Source organism: Arachis hypogaea, chromosome 18 (assembly GCF_003086295.3).
Source record: "Arachis hypogaea cultivar Tifrunner chromosome 18, arahy.Tifrunner.gnm2.J5K5, whole genome shotgun sequence".
In the NCBI taxonomy this organism is placed as follows: domain Eukaryota; kingdom Viridiplantae; phylum Streptophyta; class Magnoliopsida; order Fabales; family Fabaceae; genus Arachis; species Arachis hypogaea.
Genome location: NC_092053.1, coordinates 69115523 through 69133173, shown reverse-complemented (window position 1 = coordinate 69133173; position 17651 = coordinate 69115523). Strand labels below are relative to the sequence as shown.

At 38.0% G+C, this 17651-nt stretch overlaps 2 non-coding genes across 2 annotated transcripts; both read left to right on the top strand.

Annotated features, from left to right (window-relative positions):
• Positions 1 to 4125: 4125 nt before the first annotated feature.
• LOC112773812 (small nucleolar RNA R71) lies at positions 4126 to 4233 on the top strand. Its single transcript, XR_003188340.1, has one exon. It is a non-coding gene; the product is annotated as a small nucleolar RNA R71 (small nucleolar RNA).
• Positions 4234 to 15503: 11270 nt separating this feature from the next.
• Positions 15504 to 15611, top strand: LOC112774656 (small nucleolar RNA R71). Its single transcript, XR_003189130.1, has one exon. It is a non-coding gene; the product is annotated as a small nucleolar RNA R71 (small nucleolar RNA).
• Positions 15612 to 17651: the final 2040 nt, after the last annotated feature.

Sequence of the window (17651 nt, the reverse complement as noted above, 5' to 3'; positions counted from 1 at the left end):
TTTTTTCTGCAAGCTTTTGTATTCACTGTTTTTTCTTGCTTCAAGAATTATTTTTATGATTTTTCAGATTATCAAATAACATGTCTCCTCTTTCATCATTCTTTCAAGAGCCAACATATTTAACATTCATAAACAACAACTTCAAAAGACATATGCACTGTTCAAGCATTCATTCAGAAAACAACTAGTTTCAAGGATGAATTCGAAACCATGTACTTCTTGTTCTTTTGTAATTAAAATATTTTTCATTCAAGAGAGGTGATGGATTCATATTCATAACTTTAAGGCATAGACACTTAGACACTAATGATCATGTAATAAGACACAAATATAAATAAACATAAAGCTCAAAAATCGAAAAATAGGAAAATAAATAAACAAGGAGATTAAGGAATGAGTCCACCCTAGTGAGGGTGGTGTCTTCCTCTTCTTGAAGAACCAATGGTGCTCTTGAGCTCCTTTATGTCTCTTCCTTGTCTTTCTTGCTCCTCCCTCATAGCTCTTTGATCTTTTCTAATTTCATGGAGGATGATGGAGTGCTCTTGGTGCTCCACCCTTAGTTGTCCATGTTGGAACTTAATTCTCCTAGGGAGGTGTTGATTTGTTCCCAATAATTTTGTGGAGGGAAGTGCATCCCTTGAGGCATCTCAGGGATTTCATGGTGAGGAATTTCCTCATGCTCATGTTGAGGTCTATGATCTCTTGTTTGCTCCATCCTTTTCTTAGTGATGGGCTTATCCTCTTCAATGAGGATGTCTCCCTCTATATCAATTCCAGCCGAATTGCAGAGGTGACAGATGAGGTGAGGAAAGGCTAACCTTGCCAAAGTGGAAGACTTGTCAGCCACTTTGTAGAGTTCTTGAGGTATAATCTCATGAACTTCCACCTCTTCTCCAATCATGATACTATGGATCATGATGGCCCGGTCTATGGTAACTTCAGACCGGTTGCTAGTAGGAATGATTGAGCGTTGAATGAACTCTAACCATCCTCTAGCCACTGGTTTGAGGTCAAGCCTTCTTAGTTGAACCGGCTTGCCTCTTGAGTCAATTTTCCATTGAGCTCCTTCCACACATATGTCCATAAGGACTTGGTCCAACCTTTGATCAAAGTTGACCCTTCTAGTGTAGGGGCGTGCGTTCTCTTTCATCATTGGCAAGTTGAACGCCAGCCTTACATTTTCTGGACTGAAATCTAAGTATTTCCCCTGAACCATGGTAAGCCAATGCTTTGGATTCGGGTTCACACTTTGATCATGGTTCCTAGTGATCCATGCATTTGCATAGAACTCTTGAACCATTAGGATCCCGACTTGTTGAATGGGGTTGGTGAGAAATTCCCAACCTCTTCTTTGGATCTCAAGTCGGATCTCCGGATACTCATTCTTCTTGAGCTTGAAAGGTACCTCAGGGTTCACTTTCTTCTTGGCCACAACTTCATAGAAGTGGTCTTGATGGACCTTTGAGATGAATCTCTCCATCTTCTATGACTCAGAGGTGGAAGCAATTGCCTTCCCTTTCCTCTTTCTAGAGGTTTCTCTGGCCATAAGTGCCATTAATGGTTATGGAAAAACAAAAAGCAATGCTTTTACCACACCAAACTTAAAATGTTTGCTCGTCCCCGAGCAAAAGAGGAAAGAAAAATAGTAGAAGAAGAAGAAAATGGAGGAGATGGAGGGTGAGGTGTTTTCGGCCAAGGGGTGAAGTTAGGGTTGTGTTGTGTGAAAATGAAGAAGGAATGAGGGGTTTATATTGGAGTGGGGGAGGGGTTTAGGGTTCGGCCATTAGGGTTGGGTTTGGGAGGGAAAATATTTTGAATTTAAAGGTAGGTGGGGTTTTTGGGAAAGAGAGGATGGATGTGAGTGGTGAAGAGGTGATGGGGAAGAGTGATTGAGTTGATTGGTGAAGGGTATTTGGGGAAGAGAGTTATGAAAGGGTGTGAAGAGAAGAAAGGTAGGTGGGGATCCTGTGGGGTCCAAAGGTCCTGTGGGGCCAAGGACTTAACATCCCTGCTCCAATTAGGCATGTAAAACGCCCTTGCTGTGCAATCCTGGCGTTTAACGCCAGACTGCTGCCTGTTTCTGGCGTTAAACGCCACTTCCATGCTCTGTTCTGGTGTTTAACGCCAGGTAGATGCTTGTTTCTGGCGTTAAACACCAGCTTAGTGCCTGTTTCTGGCGTTAAATGCCAGACAGATGCTTGTTTCTGGCGTTTAAACGCCAGACTGCTCTCCTCCAGGGTGTTCTATTTCTTCTGCTATTTTTCATTTTATTTTTGATTTTTCAGTAGTTTTTGTGACTTCACATGATCATCAACCTAAAGAAAACAGAAAATAACAACAGAAAATAAATAAATATAATTAGATAACATTGGGTTGCCTCCCAACAAGCGCTTCTTTAATGTCAATAGCTTGACAGTGAGCTCTCATGGAGCCTCACAGATGTTCAGAGCATTGTTGGAACCTTCCAACACCAAACTTAGAGTTTGAATGTGGGGGTTCAACACCAAACTTAGAGTTTGGTTGTGGCCTCCCAACACTAAACTTAGAGTTTGACTGTGGGGGCTTTGGTTGACTCTGCAGTGAGAGAAGCTTTTCATGCTTCCTCTCCATGGTTACAGAAGGAGATCCTTGAGTTTTAAACACAAGGTTGTCCTCATTCAATTGAAGGATCGATTCTCCTCTGTCCACATCAATCACAGCTCTTGCTGTGGCTAGGAAGGGTCTTCCAAGGATGATGGATTCATCATCATCCTTCCCAGTATCCAGGATTATGAAATCAGAAGGGATGTAAAGGCCTTCAACCTTTACTAGCACATCCTCTACTTGTCCATAAGCCTGTTTTCTTGAGTTGTCTGCCATCTCTAATGAGATTCTGGAAGCTTGCACCTCAAAGATTCCCAGTTTCTCCATTACAGAGAGTGGCATGAGGTTTATCCCTGATCCAAGGTCACATAGAGCCTTCTCAAAGGTCATGGTGCCTATGGTACAAGATATTAAGAACTTTCCAGGATCCTATTTCTTCTGAGGCAATTTCAGTTGATTTAGATCACTCAGTTCATTGATGAGCAAGGGAGGTTCATCTTCCCAAGTCTCATTACAATATAATTTGGCATTCAGCTTCATGATTGCACCAAGGTACTTGGCAACTTGCTCTTCAGTAACATCTTCATTCTCTTCAGAAGAAGAATACTCATCAGAGCTCATGAATGGCATAAGGAGGTTCAATGGAATCTCTATGGTCTCTAGATGAGTCTCAGATTCATTTGGTTCCTCAGAGGGAAACTCTTTATTGATCACTGGACGTCCTAGGAGGTCTTCCTCACTGGGATTCACGTCCTCTCCCTCCCTTATAGGTTCGGCCATGATGGTTAAATCAATGGCCTTGCACTCTCTCTTTAGATTCTCTTCTGTATTGGTTGGGAGAGTACTAGGAGGGGTTTCAGTGACTCTTTTACTCAGCTGGCCCACTTGTGCTTCCAAATTTCTAATGGAGGACCTTGTTTCATTCATGAAACTTAAAGTGGCTTTGGATAGATCAGAGACTATATTTGCTAAGCTTGATGGATTCTGCTCAGAATTCTCTGTCTGTTGCTGAGTGGATGATGGAAAAGGCTTGCTATTGCTAAACCTGTTTCTTCCACCATTATTAAAGCCTTGTTGAGGCTTTTGTTGATCCTTCCATGAGAAATTTGGATGATTTCTCCATCAAGGATTATAGGTGTTTCCATAGGGTTCACCCATATAATTCACCTCTGCTATTGCAGGGTTCTCAGGATCATAAGCTTCTTCTTCAGAAGATGCCTCTTTAGTACTGTTGGATGATTCTTTCAATCCATTCAGACTCTGAGAGATCATATTGACTTTCTGAGTCAATAATTTATTCTGAGCTAATATGGCATTCAGAGTATCAATTTCAAGAACTCCCTTCCTCATAGGCGTCCCATTATTCACAGGATTCCTTTCAGAAGTGTACATGAACTGGTTATTTACAACCATGTCAATGCGTTCTTGAGCTTCTGCAGGCATTTTCTTTAGGTGAATGGATCCACCTGCAGAATGGTCCAGTGACATCTTTGATAACTCAGATAGACCATCATAGAATATATCCAGAATGGTCCATTCTGAAAGCATGTCAAAAGGACACTTTTTGGTCAGTTGCTTATATCTCTCCCAAGCTTCATAGAGGGATTCTCCTTCTTTCTGTCTAAAGGTTTGAACATCCACTCTAAGCTTGCTAAGCTTTTGAGGAGGAAAGAACTTGGCTAAGAAATCCGTGACCAGCTTATCCCAGGAGTTCAGGCTGTCTTTAAGTTGAGAGTCCAACCATACTCTAGCTCTGTCTCTTACAGCAAATGGGAAAAGCATAAGCCTGTAGACCTCAGGATCAACCCCATTGGTCTTAACAGTATCACAGATCTGTAAGAATTCAGTTAAGAACTAAAAAGGATCTTCAGATGGAAGTCCATGAAACTTGCAGTTCTGTTGCATCAGAGAAACTAATTGAGGTTTAAGCTCAAAGTTGTTTGCTCCAATGGCAGGAATTGAGATGCTTCTTCCATGTAAATTGGAATTTGGTGCAGTAAAGTCACCAAGCATCTTCCTTGCATTGTTATTATTTTAGGCCATGTCTCCTTCTTTTTCGAAAATTTCTGTCAGATTTTCTCCAGGGAGTTGTGCTTTAGCTTCCCTTAGCTTCCTCTTCAGAGTTCTTTCAGGTTCAGGATCAGCTTCAACAAGAATGTTCTTATCCTTGTTCCTGCTCATATGACAAAGAAGGGAATAACAAAGAAAATATGGAATCCTCTATGTCACAGTATAGACATTCCTGTATGTGAGTATAAGAATAGAAGAATAGAAGAAGAGAAATTCGAACACCAAGAGGAAGAGAGGGTTCGAATTTTGAGATGAAGAGAAGTGTTAGTAAATAAATAAATAATTAGAAGGAGATGAGAGAAAGGGAATTTCGAAAATTAAAAATAAAATTTAAGGTTAAATTTCGAAAATTAAAATTGAAATCAAATTAAATTAAATTAAATTTTTAAAATAATCAATTAATTAAAAAGGAATTTTTGAAAAAGAGGGAAGGGATTTTCGAAAATTAGAGAGAGAATTAGTTAGATGGTTTTGAAAAAGATAAGAATCAATTAAAAAGTCAAGTGGTTAATTGAAAAAGATTTGAAAATCAAAATTGAAAAGATAAGAAGTTAGAAAAAGATTTTGAAATTGATTTTGAAAAAGATGTGATTGAAACTTATTTTGAAAAAGATTTGAAAAATAAATTTTAAAAAGATTAGATTTTGAAAATTAAAGTTGATTACTTGACTAACAAGAAACTAAAAAGATATGATTCTAGAGTTTAAAGATTGAACCTTTCTTACTAGGCAAGTAACAAACTTAAAATTTTTGAATCTATCACATTAATTGTTAGCGTTAATTTCGAAAATATGAAATAGAAATAAGAAAAAGATTTTTGAAAATCATTTTGAAATTTTCAAAAATCATAAAAGAAAAATGAAAAAGATTTGATTTTTGAAAAATATTTGAAAAAGATAGAATTTTTAAATTGAAAATTTGATTTGACTCATAAGAAACAACTAGATTTTTAAAATTTTTTGAAAAAGTCAACTCAAATTTTCGAATTTTATGAGTGAAAAAGGGAAAGATATTTTTTTTTATTTTTGAATTTTTAATGATGAAAGTGAAAAAACATCAAAAAGACTCAATGCATGAAAATTTTGGACCAAAACATGTGGTGCATGCAAGAACACTATGAATGTCAAGATGAACACCAAGAACACTTTGAATGTCAAGATGAACACCAAGAACTTATTTTTGAAAAATTTTCAAGAAAAGAAAACATGCAGGACACCAAACTTAGAAATTTTTAATTTTTAGACACTATGAATGCAAGAATGCATATAAAAAACAAGAAAATATGCAAAACATGAAAATATGAAGATCAAACAAGAAGACTGGCCAAGAACAACTTGAAGATCATGAAGAATGCAATGCATGAAATTTTCGAAAATAATTTTTAGAAAATTAAAAAGATGCAATTGACACCAAACTTAAAACTTGACTCTAGACTCAAACAAGAAATACAAAAATATTTTTGATTTTATGATTTTAAATTTATTTTTTTTTTTGAAAAGAAAACGAAAAGAAAGTTACCTAATCTGAGCAACGAGATGAACCGTCAGTTGTCCAAACTCGAACAATCCCCGGCAACGGCGCCAAAAACTTGATATGCACGTTCATAATCTTAATTCTTTTTCACAATTTCGATACAACTAACCAGCAAGTGCACTGGGTCGTCCAAGTAATAAACCTTACATGAGTAAGGGTTGATCCCACGGAGATTGTCGGCCTAAAGCAAGCTATGGTCACCTTGTAAATCTCAGTCAGGTGGATTCAAATGGTTGTAGAGTTTTAATAATTAAAAGATAAATAAAACATTAAATAGGATAGAGATACTTATGTAATTCATTAGTGAGAATTTCAGATAAGCGTATGGAGATGCTTTCGTTCCTCTAAACCTCTGCTTTCCTGCTGTCTTCATCCAATCATTCCTACTCCTTTTCATGGCAAGCTTTATGTAGGGCATCACCGTTGTCAATGGCTACATCCTATCCTCTCTGTGAAAATGGTGCAATGCGCTGTCACTGCATGGCTAATCATCTGTCGGTTCTCGATCATACTGGAATAGGATTTACTATCCTTTTGCGTCTGTCACTACGCCCAGCACTCGCGAGTTTGAAGCTCGTCACAGCCATCCCTTCCCAGATCCTACTCGGAATACCACAGACAAGGTTTAGACTTTTTGGATCTCAAGAATGGCCATCCATAGGTTCTAACTTATACCACGAAGATTCTAATATCTCGGACTCAGTCATCTGTATTAGATATCTAAGAGACACTTATTCTAGCTTGTTTGCATATAGAACGGAAGTGTTTATCAGGCACGTATTCATAAGTGAGAATGATGATGAGCGTCACATAATCATCACATTCATCATGTTCTTGGGTGCGAATGGATATCTTAGAATAGGAATAAGCTTGAATTGAATAGAAAAACAGTAGTACTTTACATTAATCTGTGAGGAACAGCAGAGCTCCACACCTTAATCTATGGTGTGTAGAAGCTCTACCGTTGAAAATACATAAGAGATAAGGTCCAGACATGGCCGAGAGGCCAGCCCCCATGATCTAAGAACTAAACGTCTAGAGATGTCTAATACAATAGTAAAAAGTCCTATTTATACTAAACTAGTTACTAGGGTTTACAGAAATGAGTAAATGATGCAGAAATCCACTTCCGGGGCCCACTTGGTGTGTGCTTGGGCTGAGCATTGAGCTTTACACGTGTAGAGGCTTCTCTTGGAGTTGAACGCCAGTTTGTAACCTGTTTCTGGCGTTTAACTCCACTTTGTAACCTGTTTCTGGCGTTGACTCCAGAATGCAGCATGGAACTGGCGTTCAACGCCAGTTTGTGTCATCTAAACTTGAACAAAGTATGAACTATTATATATTTCTGGAAAGCCCTGGATGTCTACTTTCCAACGCAATTGAGAGCGCACCATTTGGAGTTCTATAGCTCCAGAAAATTCACTTTGAGTGCAGGGAGGTCAGAATCCAACAGCATCTGCAGTCCTTCTTCAACCTCTGAATCTGATTTTTGCTCAAGTCCCTCAATTTCAGCCAGAAAATACCTGAAATCATAGAAAAACACACAAACTCATAGTAAAGTCCAGAAATGTGATTTTTATTTAAAAACTAATAAAAATATACTAAAAACTAACTAAATCATACTGAAAACTTTGTAAAAACAATGCCAAAAAGCGTATAAATTATCCACTCATCAATGTATCTCAGGATTAGCCAGGACTTCTCAGCCCCTGTTTCGAATCTGTTCTTGGATCTCTGGGTATTCAACTTCTTTTAGATTGAACCTAACTTCCGGGATCACTGATCTTCTGCAAATAATTTTGAAGTAATGGTCTGCATGTTCTTTGGTACAGAAATTCTCATGCATCCAAAGTGGCTTTGGATTGCTTTCTTTCTTGCCTCTTGAAGTAGTTTGTCTTCCTTTGAGAGCCATGAGATTCGTTAGTTTTAGCTCAGGGATCACGGAAATCACACCAAACTTAGAGATTTGCTTGTCCTCAAGCAAAAATAAAAAGAAAGAAGATGAATAGATAGAGAAAAAGATTCGAATGATGGGTGAAGAAGGGTTGGCCGAATGTGTATTTAAAAGGGGGGGGGAGGAATGGGTTTCAAATTATTTTTTAAAAAGATAAGATAGGAAGATATGATTGATGAAAGATATGATTGATGAAAGATACAATTTGTAAAATATGAAAGATTTGAAAAAGATATGAGGAAGTTAAATCTGAATTTTCGCTTATGCATCTAAGAAATAAAAGATAATATGAATGAATAAAAAAAGATTTGAAAAGAAATTGGAAAGATAAATGAGTTTTCAAAAATGTTTTGAAAAAGAATTGAAAAAAATTGAAAAAGAATTAAAAAGAATTTATAAGATTATTAATTTTTCGGAATGGAAATTAAAAATGAATGTTTGTAGTATTTTGATGTAGAATGATAGCCATTCTGGCGTTTAACGCCCATCTGGTGGCCATTTTGGACGTTTAACGCCCAGCCAGGTACCTGGCTGGCGTTAAACGCCAGAAATCCTTCTTTACTAGGCGTTTTTCTGAACGCCCAGAATGCTGCCATTTCTGGCGTTAAATGCCCAGAATGGTAGCCATTCTGGCGTTTAACGCTCAAATTGCCTCTTTACTGGCGTTTTAACGCCAGTGATCTCTTTTTCTCTGTGATTCCTCTGCTTTATGTTCTGAACCTTCATTTCCTCGACTTGTTCACTAAAAAGCATTAACAAACATGAATAACAAAATTAAATGGACTTATATAATTGTTATAAACATCTAATTTTTTATAATGGCTGTGTTGCCTCCCAGCAAGTGCTTCTTTACTGTCTTTAGCTGGACTTTTACTGAGCTGTTAATTTAGTCTCAATTTTGAGCACTCATGCTCAACATTGCCTTCAAGATAATGTTTGACTCTCTGTCCATTAACAATGAACTTCTTGTCAGAATCAATATCATGAAGCTCCACATATCCATATGGTGACAGACTTGAATCACATATGGTCCCTTCCACCGGGATTTCAATTTCACAGGGAACAATCTGAGTCTAGAGTTAAACAGCAGAACCTTCTACCCTGGCTCAAAGACTCTTGATGATAACTTTTTGTCATGCCATCTTTTTACTTTCTCTTTGTAAATTTTAGCATTTTCGAAAGCATTGAGTCTGAACTCCTCCAGCTCACTCAACTGGAGTAATCTTTTCTCTTCGGCTACCTTAGCATCAAGGTTGAGGAATCTGGTTGCCTAGTAGGCTTTGTGTTCCAGTTCCACTGGTAGATGACAAGCTTTTCCATACACAAGCTGGTATGGAGAAGTCCCTATAGGGGTCTTGAATGCTATTTTGTATGCCCACAGAGCATCATCCAGACTTCTTGCTCAATCCCTTTTACGGGTACTTACAGTCCGTTCCAGGATTCGTTTTAGTTTTCTATTTGAGACTTCAGCCTGCTCATCATCATTCATATTGAAGTACGAATGAATATCTTAGAAGCGGAATAAGTTGAATTGAATAGAAAAACAGTAGCACTTTGCATTAATTCATGAGGAACAGCAGAGCTCCACACCTTAATCTATGGAGTGTAGAAACTCTACCGTTGAAAATACATAAGTGAAAGGTTTAGGCATGGCTGAATGGCCAGCCCCCAAACGTGATCAATATGATCCTAAAGATGAACTAAAATTCATAAGATGATCCGAAGATTAGTAAAAAGTTCTATATATACTAAACTAGCTACTAGGGTTTACAAAAGTAAGTAATTGATGCATAAATCCACTTCCGGGGCCCACTTGGTGTGTGCTTGGGCTGAGCTTGAAGTTTACACATGCAGAGGCTTCTTCTGGAGTTGAATGCCAAGTTGTAACGTGTTTTTGGCGTTCAACTCTAGTTCGTGACGTGTTTCTGGCGTTTAACTCCAGACTGCAGCATAGAACTGGCGTTCAACGCCCTTTTGGGTCGTCTAAACTCGGCCAAAGTATGGACTATTATATATTTCTGGAAAGCCCTGGATGTCTACTTTCCAACGCAATTGGAAGCGCGCCATTTTGAGTTCTATAGCTCCAGAAAATCCATTTTGAGTGCAGGGAGGTCAGAATCCAACAGCATCAGCAGTCCTTCTTCAACCTCTGAATCTGATTTTTGCTCAAGTCCCTTAATTTCAGCAAGAAAATACCTGAAATCACAGAAAAACACACAAACTCATAGTAAAGTCCAGAAATGTGAATTTAACATAAAAACTAATGAAAATATCCCTAAAAGTAACTAGATTCTATTAAAAACATACTAAAAACAATGCCAAAAAGCGTATAAATTATCCGCTCATCACAACACCAAACTTAAATTGTTGCTTGTCCCCAAGCAACTGAAAATCAAATAGGATAAAAAGAAGAGAATATACTATAAATTCCAAACTATCAATGAAACATAGCTCCAATCAGATGAGCGGGACTTGTAGCTTTTTGCCTCTTGAATAGTTTTGGCATCTCACTTTATCCATTGAGGTTCAGAATGATTGGTATCTATAGGAGCTCAGAGTTCAGATAGTGTTATTGATTCTCCTAGTTCAGTATGTTGATTCTTGAACACAGCTACTTTATGAGTCTTGGCCGTGGCCCTAAGCACTTTGTTTTCCAGTATTACCACCGGATACATAAACGCCACAAACACATAATTGGGTGAACCTTTTCAGATTGTGACTCAGCTTTGCTAAAGTCCCCAATTAGAGGTGTCCAGGGTTCTTAAGCACACTCTGTTTTTTTTTTTTTTGCTTTGGACCTTGACTTTAACCGCTCAGTCTCAAGTTTTCACTTGACACCTTCACGCCACAAGCACATGGTTAGGGACAGCTTGGTTTAGCCGCTTAGGCCAGGATTTTATTCCTTTAGGCCTTCCTATCCACTGATGCTCAAAGCCTTGGGATCCTTTTTCTTTACCCTTGCCTTTTGGTTTTAAGGGTTATTGGTTTTTTGCTCTTGCCTTTTGATTTTAAGAGCTTTTGGCTTTTTCTGCTTGCTTTTTCTCTCTTTTTTTTCGCTATTTTTTTTTTCTTTTTTTTTATGCAAGCTTTGTTCTTTGCTGCTTTTTCTTGCTTCAAGAATCATTTTTATGATTTTTCAGATTATCAAATAACATGTCTCCTTGTCATCATTCTTTCAAGAGCCAACACATTTAACATTCTTAAACAACAACTTCAAAAGACATATGCACTGTTCAAGCATTCATTCAGAAAATAAGAAGTATTGTCACCACATCAATATAATTAAACTAAGTTCAAGGATAAATTCGAAACTCATGTACTTCTTGTTCTTTTGAATTAAAACATTTTTCATTTAAGAGTGGTGATGGATTCATAGGACATTCATAACTTTAAGACAAAGTTACTAAATACTAATGATCATGTAATAAGACACAAACATGGATAAGCACTTAACATAAAGAAAACGAAAAACAGAGAATTTAAGAACAAGAAATGAGTCCACCTTAGTGATGGTGGCGTTTCCTTCTTGAGGAACCAATGATGTCCTTGAGCTCTTCTATGTCTCTTCCTTGTCTTTGTTGCTCCTCCCTCATAGCTTTTTGATCTTCTCTAATTTCATGAAGGATGATGGATTGCTCTTGATGTTCCACCCTTAATTGTCCCATGTTGGAACTTAATTCTCCTAGGGAGGTGTTGATTTGCTCCCAAAAATTCTGTGGAGGAAAGTGCATCCCTTGAGGTATCTCAGGGATTTCTTGATGGTGAGCTTCCTCATTCGTTTCTTGAGCTCCATAAGTGGGCTCTCTTGTTTGCTCCATCCTTTTCTTAGTGATGGGCTTCTCTTCCTCAATGGGAATGTCTCCTTTTATGAAATCTCTAGCTGAGTAACATAGATGGCAAATAAGATGAGGGAAAGCTAGCCTTGCCAAGGGGGAGGGCTTTTCGGCTATTTTGTAGAGTTCAAGGGAGATGACTTCATGAACTTCTACTTCCTCTCCAATCATGATGCTATGGATCATGATGGCCCGATCCACAGTAACTTCAGATCGGTTGCTAGTGGGGATGATGGAGCGTTTGGATGAACTCCAACCATCCTCTAGCCACAGGCTTAAGGTCCAGTCTTCAAAGTTGAACCGGTTTGCCTTTTGAGTCAATCTTCCATTGAGCTCCTTCCACACATATGTCCATGAGGACTTGGTCCAACCTTTGATCAAAGTTGACCCTTCTAGTGTAGGGGCATGCATCTCCTTGCATCATAGGCAAGTTGAACGCCAACCTCACATTTTCCGGACTAAAATCTAAGTATTTCCCCCGAACCATTGTAATATAATTCTTTGGATTCGGGTTCTTACTTTGATCATGGTTCTTAGTGATCCATGCATTGGCATAGAACTCTTGAACCATTAGGATGCCAACTTGTTGGATGGGGTTTGTTAGAACTTCTCAACCTCTTCTTTGGATTTCATGTCGGATCTTCGGATACTCATTTCTCTTGAGCTTGAAAGGGACCTCGGGATCACCTTCTTCTTGGCCACAACAACATAGAAGTAGTCTTGATGAGTTTTGGAGATGAATCTTTCCATCTCCCATGACTCGGAGGTGAAAGCTTTTGTCTTCCCTTTCCCTTTTCTAGAAGATTCTCCGGTCTTGGGTGCCATCAATGGTAATGGAAAAACAAAAAGCTTATGCTTTTACCACACCAAACTTAGAATATTGCTCGCCCTCGAGTAAGAGAAGAAAGAAGAGATGAAGAAGAAGAAGAAGAAATGGAGGAGAGGGAGAGAGGTTGTGTTTCGGCATAGAAGAAGAAGAGAGGATTGTGTTGTGTGTAAATGAAGAAGAATGGAGGGGTTTATATAGGGAAGGGAGGGGGGTTAGTTTCGGCCATTTAGGGTGGGTTTGGGTGGGAAATTGATTTTGAATTTTGAAGGTAGGTGGAGTTTATGAGGTAGGTTTATGGGGAAGAGTGGATGGATGTGAGTGGTGAAGTGGTGATAGGGAAGAGAGATTGAGGTGATTGGTGAAGAGTTTTGGGGAAGAGTGTTTATTGGGAAGAGAGGATGAACATTGAGAAGAGGGAAGAGAGAGAGTGGTGGTAGGTGGGGATCCTGTGGGGTCCACAGATGCTGAGTTGATCCTATGGGGTCCACAAATCTTGAGGTGTCAAGGATTTGCATCCCTGCACCCATTAGGCATATAAAATGCCTTTGCATGCAATTCTGGCATTTAAACGCCGAATTAATGCTTGTTCTGGGCGTTCAGCGCCCATCTGTAGCATATTTCTGGCGTTGAACGCCAGCTTCATGCTTGTTTCTGGCGTTCAGCACCAGCTTTCCTCAGTGTGCATTCCTGGCATCTGAATGCCAGGATGCTGCTTGTTTTGGGTGTTCAACACCAGATCCATGCTCTGTTCTGGCGTTGAACGCCAGCCAGATGCTCCTTACTGGCGTTTAAACGCCAGTAAGATCCTCCTCCAGGGTGTGATTTTTCTTCTGCTATTTTTGATTCCGTTTTCAATTTTATATTTATTTTGTGACTCCACATGATCATGAACCTAATAAAACATGAAATAACAATAAAATAAATTAAAATTAGATAAATAAAAATTGGGTTGCCTCCCAACAACCGCTTCTTTTATGTCAATAGCTTGACAGTGGGCTCTCATGGAGCCTCACAGATGTTCAGAGCATTGTTGAGACTTCCCAACACCAAACTTAGAGTTTGGATATGGGAGTTCAACACCAAACTTAGAGTTTGGTTGTGGCCTCCCAACACCAAACTTAGAGTTTGACTGTAGGGGCTCTGGTTGACTCTGCAGTGGGAGAAGCTTACTGTGCCTCTTTTCCATGTTTACAAAAGGATAACCTTGAGTTGTAAACACAAGGGAGTCCTCATTCAATTGAAAGACTAATTCACCTCTGTCAACATCAATCACAGCTCTTGCTGTGGCTTGGAAGGGTCTTCCAAAGATGATGGATTCATCCTCATCCTTCCCAGTATCTAGGATTATGAAATCAGCAGGCATGTAAAGGCCTTCAACCTTTACTAACATGTCCTCTACTTGTCCATAAGCCTGTTTTCTAGAATTGTCTGCCATCTCTAATGAGAATTTAGCAGCTTGTACCTCAAAGATTCCCAATTTCTCCATTACAGAGAGTGGCATAAGGTTTATTCCTGATCCAAGGTCACATAGAGCCTTCTCAAAGGTCATGGTGCCTATGGTACAAGGTATTAGGAACTTTCCAGGATCCTGTTTCTTCTGAGGCAATCTCAGTTGATCCAATGCATTTAGTTCATTGGTGAACAGGGGAGGTTCATCTCCCCAAGTCTTATTACCAAATAAATTGGCATTCAGCTTCATGATTGCACCAAGGAACTTGGCAACTTATTCTTCAGTGACATCCTCATTCTCTTCAGAAGAAGAATACTCATCAGAAATCATGAATGGCATAAGGAGGTTCAATGGAATCTCTATGGTCTCTAGATGAGTCTCAGATTCCTTTGGTTCCTCAGAGGGAAACTCCTTATTGATCACTGGACGTCCCAGGAGGTCTTCCTCCTTGGGATTCACGTCCTCTCCTTCCTCCTTGGATTCGGCTATGGTAATTAATTCAATGGCCTTGCACTCTCCTTTTGGATTCTCTTCTGTATTGCTTGGGAGAGTACTAGGAGGGGTTTCAGTGATTCTTTTACTCAGCTGGCCCACTTGTGCTTCCAAATTTCTAATGGAGGACCTTGTTTCATTCATGAAACTCACAGTGGCCTTAGATAGATCAGAGACTAAGTTTGCTAAATTAGAGGTATTTTGTTCAGAGTTCTCTGTCTGTTGCTGAGCGGATGATGGAAAAGGCTTGCTATTGCTAAACCTGTTTCTTCCACCATTATTAAAGCCTTGTTGAGGCTTTTGTTGATCCTTCCATGAGAGATTTGGGTGATTTCTCTATGAGGGATTATATGTGTTTCCATATGGTTCACCCATGTAATTTACCTCTGCTATTGCAGGGTTCTCAGGATCATAAGCTTCTTCTTCAGAAGATGCCTCTTGAGTACTGTAGGATGCAGCTTGCATTCCATTCAGACTCTGAGAAATCATATTAACTTGCTGAGTCAATATTTTATTCTGAGCCAAAATGGCATTCAGAGTATCAATTTCAAGAACTCCCTTCTTCTGAGGCGTCCCATTACTCACAGGATTCCTCTCAGAAGTGTACATGAACTGGTTATTAGCAACCATGTCAATGAGTTCTTGAGCTTCTGTAGGCATTTTCTTTAGGTGATTGGATCCACCTGCAGAAGTATCCAATGACATCTTAGCTAATTCAGACAGACCATCATAGAATATATCCAGGATGGTCCATTCTGAAAGCATGTCAGAAGGACACTTTTTGGTCAGTTCCTTGTATCTCTCCCAAGCTTCATAGAGGGATTCACCTTCTTTCTGTCTGAAGGTTTGAACATCCACTCTAAGCTTACTCAGCTTTTGAGGAGGAAAGAACTTGGCTAAGAAAGCCTTGACCAGCTTATCCCAAGAGTTCAGGCTATCTTTGGGTTGAGAGTCCAACCACACTCTAGCTCTGTCTCTTACTGCAAAAGGGAAAAGCATGAGCCTGTAGACTTCAGGATCTACTCCATTAGTCTTAACAGTATCACAGATCTGCAAAAATTTAGTTAAGAACTGAAAAGGATCTTCAGATGGAAGTCCATGAAACTTGCAGTTTTGTTGCATCAGAGAAACTAATTGAGGTTTCAGCTCAAAATTGTTTGCTCCAATGGTAGGGATGGAGATGCTTCTTCCATGTAAATTGGAATTAGGTGCAGTAAAGTCACCAAGCATCCTCCTTGCATTATTATTATTTTCGGCTGCCATCTCCTCTTCCTGTTCAAAAATTTATGTAAGGTTATCTCTGGATTGTTGTATTTTAGCTTCTCTTAGTTTCCTCTTCAGAGTCCTTTCAGGTTCAGGGTCTGCTTCAACAAGAATGTTCTTGTCCTTGCTCCTGCTCATATGAAAAAGAGGGAACAGAAAAATAATAATAATAGGGATCCTTTTTACCCAGGTATAGAGGTTCCCCTGTGTGAGTAGAAGAAGAAAAGAATGTAATGTAAAGAAGGGAAGAAGAGAAAATTCGAACACAGATGGAAGAGGGGGTTCGAATTTGGGTGAGATGAAGTGTTTGTAGATGAATAAATAAATCAAAGGAGATGAGAGAGAAAGAGGATTTTCGAAAATAAAATTTTGAAAAGGGGTTAGTGATTTTCGAAAATTAGGAATAAAATCTAATTAAAATTAAAAATTGAAATAATTAGTTAATCAAATAGAATTTTTGAAAAAGAGGGAAGAGATTTTCGAAAATTAGAGAGAGAGAGTTAGTTAGGTAGTTTTGAAAAAGATAAGAAACAAACAAAAAGTCAAATTTTAAAAGATAAGAAGATAAAAAGTTAGAAAAGATATTTAAAAATCAAATTTTTGAAAAAGATAAGATTTTTTTAAAAAAAGATATGATAGGAAGATATGATTAGAATTAGTTTTGAAAAAGATTTGATTTTAATTTTTTTTAAATTCACAGTTAATGAGTTGATTCACAAGAAATCACAAGGTATGATTCTAGAACTTAAAGTTTGAATCTTTCTTAACAAGCAAGTAACAAACTTGAAATTTTTGAATCAAAACAATAATTGTTGATGATATTTTCAAAAATTATGATATAAAATTAAGAAAAAGATTTAATTTTTGAAAAAGATTTTGAAAAATATAAGATTTTTAAATTGAAAATTTGATTTGACTCATAAGAAACAATTGAATTTTAAAATTTTTTGAAAAAGTCAATCCAAATTTTCAAATTTTATGAGAGAAAAAAGGAAAGATATATTTTTTTTTATTTTTGAATTTTTAATGATGAAAGAGAAAAACATGAAAAAAACTCAATGCATGAAAATTTTGGAACAAAACAATGAATGCATGCAAGAATGCTATGAATGTCAAGATGAACACCAAGAACACTTTGAAGATCATGATGAACATCAAGAACATATTTTTTGAAAATTTTTATATGTAAAGAAAAACATGCAAGACACCAAACTTAGAAATCTTTAATGCTTAGACTCTAACAAACGAAAAATGCATATGAAAAACAGGAAAAGGCACAAAACAAGAAACCATCAAGATCAAACAAGAAGATTTACCAAGAACAACTTGAAGATCATGAAGAACACCATGAATGCATGATTTTTTTCGAAAAATGCAAGATGAACATGCAATTGACACCAAACTTAAAATCTGACTCAAGACTCAAACAAGAAACACAAAATATTTTTTATTTTTATGATTTTCTAAATTTTTTTGGATTTTTTCGAAAATTATTTGAGAAAGAAAAATAAGGATTTCAAAATTTTTAATATGAATTCCAGGAATCTTGGATTCTTAGTCTAAAGCTTCAGTCCAGGAATTAGACATGGCTCACTAGCCAGCCAAGCTTTCGGTGAAAGCTCCGGTCCAAAACACTAGACATGG